The sequence below is a fragment of the Mesocricetus auratus genome, unplaced genomic scaffold (genome assembly GCF_017639785.1).
Source record: "Mesocricetus auratus isolate SY011 unplaced genomic scaffold, BCM_Maur_2.0 Super-Scaffold_100044, whole genome shotgun sequence".
Classification (NCBI taxonomy): Eukaryota; Metazoa; Chordata; class Mammalia; order Rodentia; family Cricetidae; genus Mesocricetus; species Mesocricetus auratus.
In genome coordinates this window covers 7,974,433-7,986,125 of record NW_024429221.1, presented here as the reverse complement: position 1 = coordinate 7,986,125, position 11,693 = coordinate 7,974,433, and the positions used below count along the sequence as shown (strand labels likewise).

At 41.3% G+C, this 11,693-nt stretch overlaps 1 pseudogene; it reads right to left on the bottom strand.

Annotated features, from left to right (window-relative positions):
* Positions 1–1,462: 1,462 nt before the first annotated feature.
* Positions 1,463–8,124, bottom strand: LOC101841157 (annotated as a pseudogene).
* Positions 8,125–11,693: the final 3,569 nt, after the last annotated feature.

Genomic DNA, 11,693 nt, shown 5'->3' with positions numbered 1-11,693 from the left:
CTTATTAATTTCATGTGCACATAATTACTAAATTGTAATACATTAAAAATACATGTAAATGCCCAGACTGTACAAAAGTTAATATCCTATCTTGTTAAAGGTTCCCAGTAACCTCCTACCATAAATATAGAAAACCCCTTTCTTCAACACATCAAAACTGCATGCATGAATTGATGTTCTCTAGAGCCTGAAGCTGCTCGTCACTGTGTATGAGCTTTTGCTGATTCAGGAACAGGGTTTATATATATATATATATAAATAATATATATAATGGTAAATAATATATGACATTATATGACATATATTATTTACCATGCCTTTGAAACTGTGCGGTACTTTCATCAACATGGGAAACAAAATAAATAGTGAAAAAAGAGCAACGGGTTTACTTAAATGCAAGTGCAATTTAGAAAGCTTTTGAATTTCAGGCTTGTAAAACTGAGAAAAGTATTGGTTTGTTGTTGGTTTCGCTGCTCTCACCCAAGCATTATTTGCAGCATTGCTTTACAGCAGTTGGTGCTAGAAAATAGAAAAGACTTACCACTATTTATTTATATTTGAGGTAGGAAAACAACTTTAAACAACCCTGAGGGAGACCCATGTTAAAAAATCTTATTTATTTAAAAAGCTACATATCAGTATTAAATAATTACTTTCCCAGACATTTCTGTCCTTTAAGTATGTGCATAAATAAAATTTTAAATCAGCAATATTATCAATCTTAATACATCAAAATAACATATGTACAGATTTTAAAAGCTAGTTCTGTATATACTCAAACAATTTAATGTAAAATTCAGAACCCAAATTTCTATGTGATGGTGACCTACAGAAGAGTCCGTCTACCTACGGCACTAAGTAGGACCCATGTCTGGACTGAGACATGCCTCAAACAACATCCTCACTGGAATAACCTACCCTGTCTATGTTGAAATCTAACTTCCTGCAAATGCTTTATCTCACCTACATAAAACCTTGTTCCTTTGCAAACAATATGGACAGATGATATATAAACCCTACCAACACTAATATTAAAAGGGATATGTGTCAAAATAACATGTTATGATCATTCTCTTGAAGATATTAAATACAATTGATATTGGGCTTCTAAGCTGCAGTTAGCAATTAGTTATATGCTTCAGCATTTAAACCATAGAATAAGACTTAACAATTCAGAAAAATCACTAAAGAATAACATGAGCATTATTTGAAATGAACATGCACAGTATAAAACAACAGAGAGTAAGTAACAATAGAAAATAGTGCTAATTTACAGCACAAGAGGTCTAAGATGCATAGCTTCATAGAATCATTCATGGGACAATTGTTCTTATCTAACATATAGCAATATCATACATTTTGTTGGAAAAATTCGATTACATATTTTGTAGGAATCACTAGTGGCAATAGCAGTTAACAGTGATCCTGAGAATAATTTACATTTTTCTACAATTATCAAACATTATTCAGGTCTCTGCAACATAAAAAGAAAGAAATGGTTTTACAAATCTGGGTAACATTTGGTAAACTGGTAAGTATGTATTGGGATAGTAATGACAACTAGGAGTGGTTCCTTAAGGAAACAAAATAAATGTCACACTTTCACTAATTTAGGGTCCATTTTTATAGCAATGCCAGCTTCCCAAGTTTATCATAACTACGGGCACTGCCAAACTGCTGGGTCCTATCTAGGAAGGCATTGTGGAAGTGTTAATTGAGAACTGAACATTAATCAGATAAAACAAAAGTGAAAAATGCTTTCTACATTTCTTTTGGCTCAATAAATGTGTATATTTTCTCAAGTTCATTTGTAACAAAACAGGTATGTGCTGACCTCTGGTGCTACCTAATTGTGGGGACACTAGACCTTGAGCAGAAACCCACTTCCCCTTCGGCCTGGGAGCAGGCTTCTGTGTAATGTTTACTGGAAACAATTCAGTGCTTTAAAGCTTCATAGGGCTCAGATAAGGGCTTGCTCCCTGAAATACCATGACTGTCACACCCCCTATGGCTAGATGCCTCTTCCTGTCCCTGCCCCCTGTGGTGTCTCCCCGATTCTGGGGCCGGAGATTAGACCACCAGCCAGGAGGAAAGAATGGTATGTAGATGAATGGCAGAAGTCCTTAAAGAGGGAAGCTCCTTTTTTCTTAGAGAGACTTCTCTCTCCTAAGCGGACTGGGGTCTCCTCCTAAGCTGACTTGGGAAGCATAAAGTTTTCTTAAAGCAACCGACCGGTCTCTGTGTCATCTATCCCGACCACCTCGCTACATTCTCGGATGCAGGCCGCACAGCAGGTGCGACAATTGGAGGTCCCACCTAATGGCATAAAACAAGCTCTACTCAAGTTCACATTGTTTGTAAAAGCCAAACTCAATATTCATTATTCCTTTAAGCCTCATTATCCAAAGACCTATATCTAATTCAAAAACAAAGCCACCACCAACAAAAATAAAACAGTATCATCCTATTCCTTTAGGTTAAAAAAAAAGACAATAAAAAAAGCATTTAAAATTATATAAATCCACAAAGAAAAACAAACAGGTATGAAGAGTTATAAGATCTACCAACAAGAAAAATAATAGTCTCTTTCTGCACATATGTATTTTGAGACAGAGTTTTACTATCTACTCTAGGTTATCCTTGGACTAAGAACAATCATCGTGCCTCAGCCTCCTGTGCAAGGAGTACAGCCGGCACCACGATCTGGCTTAGAAATAAACTTTTCTAACGAAGCAAACCAGGTTGCTGATGTCAGACACAGTATGAGACCCGCAAACACTATGAAGGACATCAAGACAGCAGTGAAGCACCTTGCTGGGTAGAAAGTGACACCCAGGCAGTCCACACAGAGAATAGAAAACCAGAAATGGAAATTACCTGAGTTGCTCTATCAACAATAACATACAAACTTACTCCTGTCTCCAGGTCAAAGGAAACTGGTGTATGTTTAACACAGAATTCTTTGGGAGAAGCACTGGAATCAAAACAGACTTTAAACCTGTTTTCACCAAAGGCTAATCATAATTAACAACCATATTATTTTAACAATCCCAATTTTAGGGCCTATATATAAAAGGAACTTGCTAATAAGGGATTGTGAAAATTAAATTTAAAGAGGCAAACTAGTGACAAAAGCTAAAATCTAAAAGCCCCAACACATTTCTCTTCACAGCCAATATATCACATTTAGGTTACAGCATGAAGATCTAGCCATATTGATAGTTAGTAACTGTGAGTCAAATGCCATTTTACTGGTTTTGTTTTTTAATCAACTACTGTACTATGAGAGGGCTATAAACTGAAATAGTGCCATTATGACACACAGCGTCCAAAGCCTAAGAGCACATCCTCCTGAATACTGTCACTAGCACAGCAGAAGCAGTCTCTGCTACGCTATGGTGCTCATCTGACATGATCCAGTCTCCTTTACTACAGTTTTGGCTTCCGTCATTGAGGTTTAGGTGGCCATTCAGGATCATCGTTGAGCTCCTGTGCCAGGTACTTGTATTTAGCTTTTGGTGTCTTCTTTCTACATCTTAGGGCTCAGGGCAAGCAGCATTTTCCCCACCTGTCCCGTGCTACCGTCTCGCCAGCAAGAACGACGCGGCACACTTAGGATCCTTCTGTAGAACAGCTTTAATACGTCTTGAGAGGGAGAGCATAAGCTTACAGAGCGGAGACCCGGGGAGCGAAAAGCCCAACCCTTATATAGCTCAGCAGTCCCCGCCTCGGACGTGTCATCTCCTGACTGGCTCCTGCTCGTCAGCCCATATGAAGCCACGGGAGAGGCAGAGAGTAAGGGATGGAAAAGTAGCAGGCACATGCGCACCAAGGTTGTTTACTCCAACCGACAATGGGTGTCGGCGCCATCTTGTAACGGAGAATGTGGGGGTGGCTCCCCACACCCACAGATCCACTGACTCCTGTGGTGGCTGTGTTGTGGTGGAACGATACTCTCCTTGTTTGTCTCGATTGAACACAACTTTCCAAAGGACCATGTCAAGGAAAAGAAGCTCTCGACCATGATAGACACGAAGGCATTGATAAGAACAATGATAAGCATATGTATACGCCACTGGTATGGTACACAAACAATCTCAAGAACCTGGTCAACAGAGGCAACTGGATGCAACATGATGAATAATATGAAAACATACAAAATAATCACGGATATAACAAAAATAATTCTTGTAGCAAGGCTCCCTGAATGGTTTTCCTTTTGAAAAGGCAACTGCCACTGTGAGGTACTGAAAACTGGAGATAAAAAAACACTGTGGTATTTTCATAATTTTGTATTTTACACGTATCAAGTTCAGTTCCGTTGTACAAATGTGATGAGTTCCAGCAAGAGCTTCTTGTTGTATTACAAACATCTGAATATGGATCACACACTTTATACTGCTTGACCCAGAAAAAAACTCAGTGACTGAAATCCAACACTGATGATAATCTGAGACAAGACGGAGAAGAGGAGTGCCCCAGATATAAGGCCGGAAGGTGGTCTCTGTGCCACAAGTTCTTTCCAGGCAGGATTTAAGCTCATTATAAATACCACTACCAAAATGATTGCCAGATCAATGAAGAGAAACTGAAAGTCTCCCAGGTTACTCAAGATAGAATACAGAAGAGAAACACTGAAGTATTGTATGATGTTGTATAATGCCATAAATTTAAACACACAGAAAGACGTCATTAAAGCAGCACGGCCTTCCCTGATGAGGTTTGGCACGCAGGAAATACTAGGTGTTTTAGAAGTAAAAGGAGATGCCACGGAAGCTTCAAGCTCAGACAAGGAAATACTACCATGTACTCTCTTCAAAGCGCCACAATCATTTGCACCATCACCGTACATCCCAACAAAGTAATCTACATTCTGCAATGCTTCTACTAATTGTGTCTTCTGACCTGGTGTCATTCGAGCAAACACAGGGCCATGTAACATCAACTTAGGAACAAGATCTTGAAAATGTTCCAGAATCACTGGAAATGACTTTCCATTCATTGCAAAATGATAGCGAGTAGACTGAAAATCCTCTAAGCTATCATGGGCAAGTTTAATTGGAACAGCCTCTGAGTCAATTGCTGATGATTCATTACACTGTGTCAGGGAGTCTGCATAATGCCAAATGATCTTGGCTACTTTTCCATCCTTCGGAGGTAATGCCTCAGCAATAATAACTTTATCCTGAGGTAGAATCATCCCACAGTCTCTGGCTACAGAGACAGCCGTCAACATGTTGTCACCTGTGACCATGACAGTTCAAATGTTGGCTTTATGTAAATCTTCAAGTACTGCAGGAGTTTCCTGCTTCAATTTGTTTTGCATTATAATCAATCCCATAAAATCCATGTTGTTTTCAATGGCATCTCTACTAATATGCTGTACTTTATGCCACGTCAGTTTTGACTCCAATTTTCTGTGTGCAAGAGCAATTACACGGAAGCCTTGTTTGGTATAATCTAAAACTTTCTCAAAATCAACTGGAACTGTTTCCGGTTTACAAAGACTGGCAATGACCTCAGGAGCTCCTTTCATGTAGGCATCCATTTTCTTGTCGCCTAGCACCCTTGTAACCACACTCATCTGTTGTAAAGCAGAAGAAAATGGGAAACGTCGAACAATTCCTATTTCATAAATAGCTGGAAGTTCAAACAGCTCCATTTCTTGGTTTCCTGCAGCTGTAGATTCAGGAAGCAGTTGTTTGGAATGATGAACCACAGTGGGCATAATCCGGTTATGAAGTGCTGTTTCTTCTTCAGTTGCTTCTTCCAAAATCCATCTAATGACTTCAAACATTTTCAAATCGAGTGGGTCACCAGAAAGAATGCCTTCAATTTTTGTAAGTGAATGACAAGTAGCCATGCAAGCAACAAATTGAGTTTTTTACCAACATCTCACTGCAAACGTTGTCTTCTGGCAAAAGAAATCAGGTATTTTCCACTCGCTGAATTCCCCACAGATCTAAACCATCTTCAGTAAGAGTTCCAGTCTTATCAAAGCAAACAAGATTCAGCTGTCCACAGATATTGATCCTTTGGGGACTGATACAGAAAATCCCAACCTTTTTCAGCCTTCTCTGAGCATATACAATTCCAGCAGTCATTGCAGCTGGAGGTGCAGGTGGTACAGTAATCGTAATGATAGCAAGAGACTTAATAATTGTTTCCTGAATTTCTTTCTTATTTAAAATGCTATTGATGATTGTGTAGATAAACCCAATGCCAGCCACCACCACAAGACACAGCAGAAACTGTGGGGACACCAGACCTTGAGCAGAAACCCACTTCCCCTTCGGCCTGGGAGCAGGCATCTGTGTAATGTTTACTGGAAACAATTCAGTGCTTTAGGGCTCAGATAGGGCTTGCTCACTGAAATACCATGCCTTTCACACCCCCTAAGGCTAGATGCCCCTTCCTGTTTCCCTGTGGTGTCTCCCCGATTCTGGGGCCGGAGATTAGACCACCAGCCAGGAGGAAAGAATGGTATGTAGATGAATGGCAGAAGTCCTTAAAAAGGGAAGCTCCTTTTTCTTAGTGAGACTTCTCCAGGGACTTCTCCTGAGAGCTCTCCTAAGCGGACTGGGGTCTCCTCCTAAGCTGACTTGGGAAGCATAAAGTTTTCTTAAAGCAACCGACCGGTCTCTGTGTCATCTATCCCGACCACCTCGCTACATTCTCGGATGCAGGCCGCACAGCAGGTGAGACAAGAAACAAGTAGGCATCTCTATAGAGTTTAAAATCAGTTGGCTTAGGATACAGTATAGAACAAACAAGCTGTCCTTTGGAAGTACTAAATCCTGTTCTAACTACTATGGCTTTCACAAATTGTCCAGTGTAGAAATGGGTCTGAATAACAGTTGTCCCACAAAACAGAGTGTGTCGCTTGTGTGTCTCTGGACTGTAATATTCCTCCCCAGTTCCTTTTACATTCACTGAAGGATTTGGCAACTTAGTCTTTGTCACTGGAACACTTTCCCCTGTTAACATGCTTTCATTCACAATGCAAATACCATTAATAAGTACTGCATCACAAGGCATGACTGTCCCATTTAATAGAATGATCATGACATCTCCTGGCACAAGGTCTGTAGAAAAGAATTCTTCTATTTCTTGATTTACTCTACAAACTGAAACTCTCCCAATACTATGAGTTGCCACCATGTCATGTAACATAATATATTGCTTCCTAATGGAATACAGTGAGCTTATAATGGACACTATGGACATAATCACAATGGCTACAGCATAGTAATAATATTCATCAATGCTCCACAGGATAACACTGAACAGCTGGAAAATGTAAAATGGGATGAGAACCTCTTTAATTGGAAGCTTTAAAAAAAAGGCACTTTCAAAGCAATTTCATTTACTCCATAAAGCAACTTTCTGTAGGCATGCATCCCCTTTGTCAATCCTGCACTATGCTTTTCATAAATTGATGTACAAGAAACACCTTCATCCAGTCCCTTTAAGAAATCAAACTTGTGAATGGTATCATTCCAGAAATATTTTATGCTATCGTGGGTGAAATAACGCATCTGTTGTGACTGAGTCTGTGAGTATTTATTCATCTCGAATCTATCTTCTTCATTCAGATTCTCAGTTAAATGAAGAGCATGGCCATTAGAAACCTTATTAACTGAAGATTTTACATTCAAATTTGGTTGGTTTTCTAGATGAAGAAAGCGAACTTTTGCACAAAACCACATTTTAAATTCGTCAGTAGTCCTGAGCAGCACCACTCCCCAGTCTTTAACTGCAGCTCTAACACATGCGGCTTTCACTCGCCACTCAGGCATCCAGTAGAGGAGGAGGAGGAGAAAACCACCAGTACAAATCACTCCTACAGAAACCAGGGCAAGCTTCCACCGGCATAAGTCATAGCCATGTATTTCCATTTCATCTTCTTGACTCTTGTTGATAGTCTTCCTTTCTTCTTTGTCCATTTCTACAGTGGCTTGAAAGGTGCTGTGCTTCACACAACAGGTGAAGATAACTCTTACGTCCAGACACCCAGGATCCTAGGACGCTTCTGTCAGTCCAGCCGCGCCGCCGTGCTGACTCCGCGGTGGCCTTCCCTGCCCGGGCAGCCAAAAGGCCACAGGGGGCCGGGCGGCCGCTTTCGCCGCCACCGCCGCCGCCGCCGCCGCCGCAGCCTCTCCTCAGCCCAGCCCCATCGCCCCGGCCAGCGGCGGCCACGGTGGGCGCAGGGGCGTCAGCGCTCCGCTCGTCGGCGCCTGCGGCAGAGGCTTGCAGCCGGGCAGGGCGAGAACAAGGGAGCGCGGCGCCAAAGACCGGCAGGGAATGTGGGGCGGTCTGAGCTGAGAAGAGGCCTCCCGCTATCGGCGACAAAGCGGACCCCCTCCCCGCGGCCACCGCGCCCGGTCACGCTGCGGGGAGGGCCGGCAAGCACACGGGGAGCGCCCCGCGAGCTCAGGACTCCCGCGCCCATCCCTATTATTCTTATGTTCATTCTTTTCATGTTGTCCCATATTTCCTGCATGTTTTTTGTTAAAAATTTTTTGTAATAGCCATTTTTCCCAATGTTTCATCTCTGTTGATTATGATAGCATCTGTAGTTCCTGATTATTTACCCAGTATTTCCATTTCCAGAATCCCCTTGGTTTGCATTTCCTTTATTGCCTCTATTTCAGTTTTCAAGTCTTGAATCATTTCCTTCACCTGTTTGATAGGTGTTTTTTGTTTGTTTGTTTGTTTGTTTTGGGGGGGCTTTCTCTGCTGTTTCAGGGGATTTAGTGATTTCTTCAAATTGTTTTGTCTTTTCCTCCACTTTAAGGGAATTTTTAATTTCTTCTTTAAGGGTCGCTATCATCTTCATAAAGTTATTTTAAGGCTATTTTCTTCTGCTTCATCTGTGTTGGAGTGGTCAAGTCCCGCTGTTGTAAAAACCACTCATTTCTGATGGTACTGTAGTGCTCTTTATGTTGTTGAATGTATTCTTACACTGACATCTATCCATCTCTTCCTACAATTGGTGCCAGTGGGACCTGTGCTTCAGGGGGTCCCTCTTTCTCTAACTGGTGTATGTGGGGCTTGTGGTAGGTGGTAGCTCTTCTTCCGAGTGATTTGGGCCCTGTGGCTCCTCTGATATCTCCTCCAGGTGCAGGCGGTGCTGTGCCTCCAGTGGTTGCTCCTTTAGGTGCAGGCAGGACCACATTGCTGGTGGTCACTGATGCGGTACCGGATGGTTGGGAATGTGGAGAGGCTGCTGCCAGGTCTCCGGGGCTTCAATGGGTAGTGGGGCTCGGGATGTGCCATTTGTGGCTAGGGCCTAGAGATCAGATCTATGGTGTCCTTTTTCACAAATGAATAAGGAGTGAAGAGAATGGAGGAAAAATAAGTATATGAAAAGTATCCAACATCTTTAGCCATCAAGAAAATACAAATCAACTCTATGTAGATTCAGAATGGCTATCATCATAAAAACAAAAAGTAACCAAAGTTGTCGTGGAAGTCATGGAAAAAGATGTCATTGTTAGTGGGAATTACACTAGCACAACCACTTGGGAAGTAATATGGAGATTCCTCAATGAAACTACCACTATGATGACTGTCATAATGTCCATATGTACTATGCATGGGTACACACCTGAAGGAACAGGTAAACAGATACCTGTATGCCCACATGTGTGACAGCACCATCTGAAGTAACCAAAATGGGATGTCAGTATAAGTGACCATGAGCAGATATTGGTATTAGTAGAAAGCATATGCACAAGATAGACTCTGCCTCAGAAATGCAGGGACATGAAATCCTGTCATTCACAGCAAAATTTAAGACACAGAACTATTTCATATTTTCTCTCATATGTACAAATTTCTTAAAACAAATGCATTTCTCTTTCTTAAACTACATTTGTATCACTATACATGTGTCCCTGGATCAATTTAGCGTTCTCTGATTTGAAAACATGGAGTTCTCAATGGTTGCCCTCTGGACTTCAATCCATGTTTATAACATTTTGCCAAAAATCCCATGCCTATGAGTGCTTGAACGTTAATTCGTATGCTTCCACAAAGATTGACTAGAGATTGTTGCAGTTCCAAATAGACACACGCGGTGGCAGCACAAACACATAGTTTAGAAGTCTAAAGTCCTGCAAATTCTTGGAACTGAAATTTCCAGTATCTCTGAACACAGCTTCATTGCTTAAATTACTCAGATTTGTTTTCACCACCAGGAGTCACAAAAGCACCTCTGACTTCCTACTGGAAGTGCAGAAATGGGGATGATCTCTGTTGCCAAGATTGAAGGGACATACATGCCAGGCTTCTCTCTGGATTTTTTTTCAAAACTCTAGGTCTTTTTAGTTCCTCTTAGGCCTGGAGAAGAAACTTTGTAGAATGAAGGATCTTATGATTAACTATGTGATGAGACAGGCTAGAAGTTTTTTGTTGTTGTTGTTTTGGGGTTTTTTGTTTGTTTGTTTGTTTGTTTTTCAAGACATGGTTTCTCTGTGGCATTGGAGGCTGTCCTGGAACTAGCTCTTGTAGACCAGGCTTGCCTCAAACTCACAGATCCACCTGCCTCTGCCTCCCAAGTGCTGGAATTAAAGGCGTGTGCCACCACCACCCGAACCAGACTAAAGATTTTATTTACTAAAATTTCTAATACAAAAGCGTGGAGAGAGTATATACATCTTTGTGGGTGGGGGAGAAGCCAGCCTAACTTGATGAGAAGGGCAAGAGGAGAAAGAAAGGGAGGCATGAGGAGAAAAGACATTATTCATAGAATGATTTAATACTTACCTCACTCAATACCACTGGTGAATCTATGTTCCTGATGAGTTCTAAGCCTAGCAATACATTTAGCCCCTGAAAACATAGAGCTCAACAATAGTCTCCAGGATCATGTCTAATATTTCCAGCGATCTGCATATATTTTCCTTTATATATATTTCTATTATAAAGCTTAGTTTATGAATAGACCAGCAAGAACTTAACAGTAGTAAGTAATGTCCCCACTTTCATCCTCAGTACACTGAGGAGTTTAGATTTCCCAATCTTCACATCAGACCAAAAATACATTGTTTTTCATAGTAGTCATATAGAGACATTCAGTGGGATATGGAGTTATGGTCTTCAAAAACAGGCTAAGAAATATATGAGGTCACTGCAGGGCACCTAACATTCACAACTAAAAAGGTAAAAGTCTAGACCTCAGGCATGCATGAAGGTGGTATCATAAAAGTAAACATTCCATGAATGTAGTCTCAGTGAGGAGGCCACAGAAATCACTGGGGCCTTGGGTAGTAGATCAGTGTTTATCATGGTTTATGAATGATCTTTGGAAGCCCATTCCAAATAGAGGGATGCTCTCTCAGCCTGGACACATGGGAAAGGGCCTAGGCCCTGCCCTGGATGAAATGACAGATTTTGGGATCCCCCAAGGAGGGCCTCACCCTCCCTGGGGAATGATGAGGGGATTGGGTGGAAAGACTGGGGTCCTGGTGGAGGGACAAGGGAGGAAGAGTAGGAGATGGAGCTGGGATTGACATGTTTCTAATTTAAATTTTAAAAAAAGTTAACATTCCCTCTTTCCTAGTCCCAGAAAACTCAAAACTTCAATGAAAGCAACTTCCTAACTCCCACATGTATGTAATGGCAAACATTAGTTGTCTTTCAGTATTATTTCATTTTACAGATTGTCTTCCAGTTCATTCATATTGTTG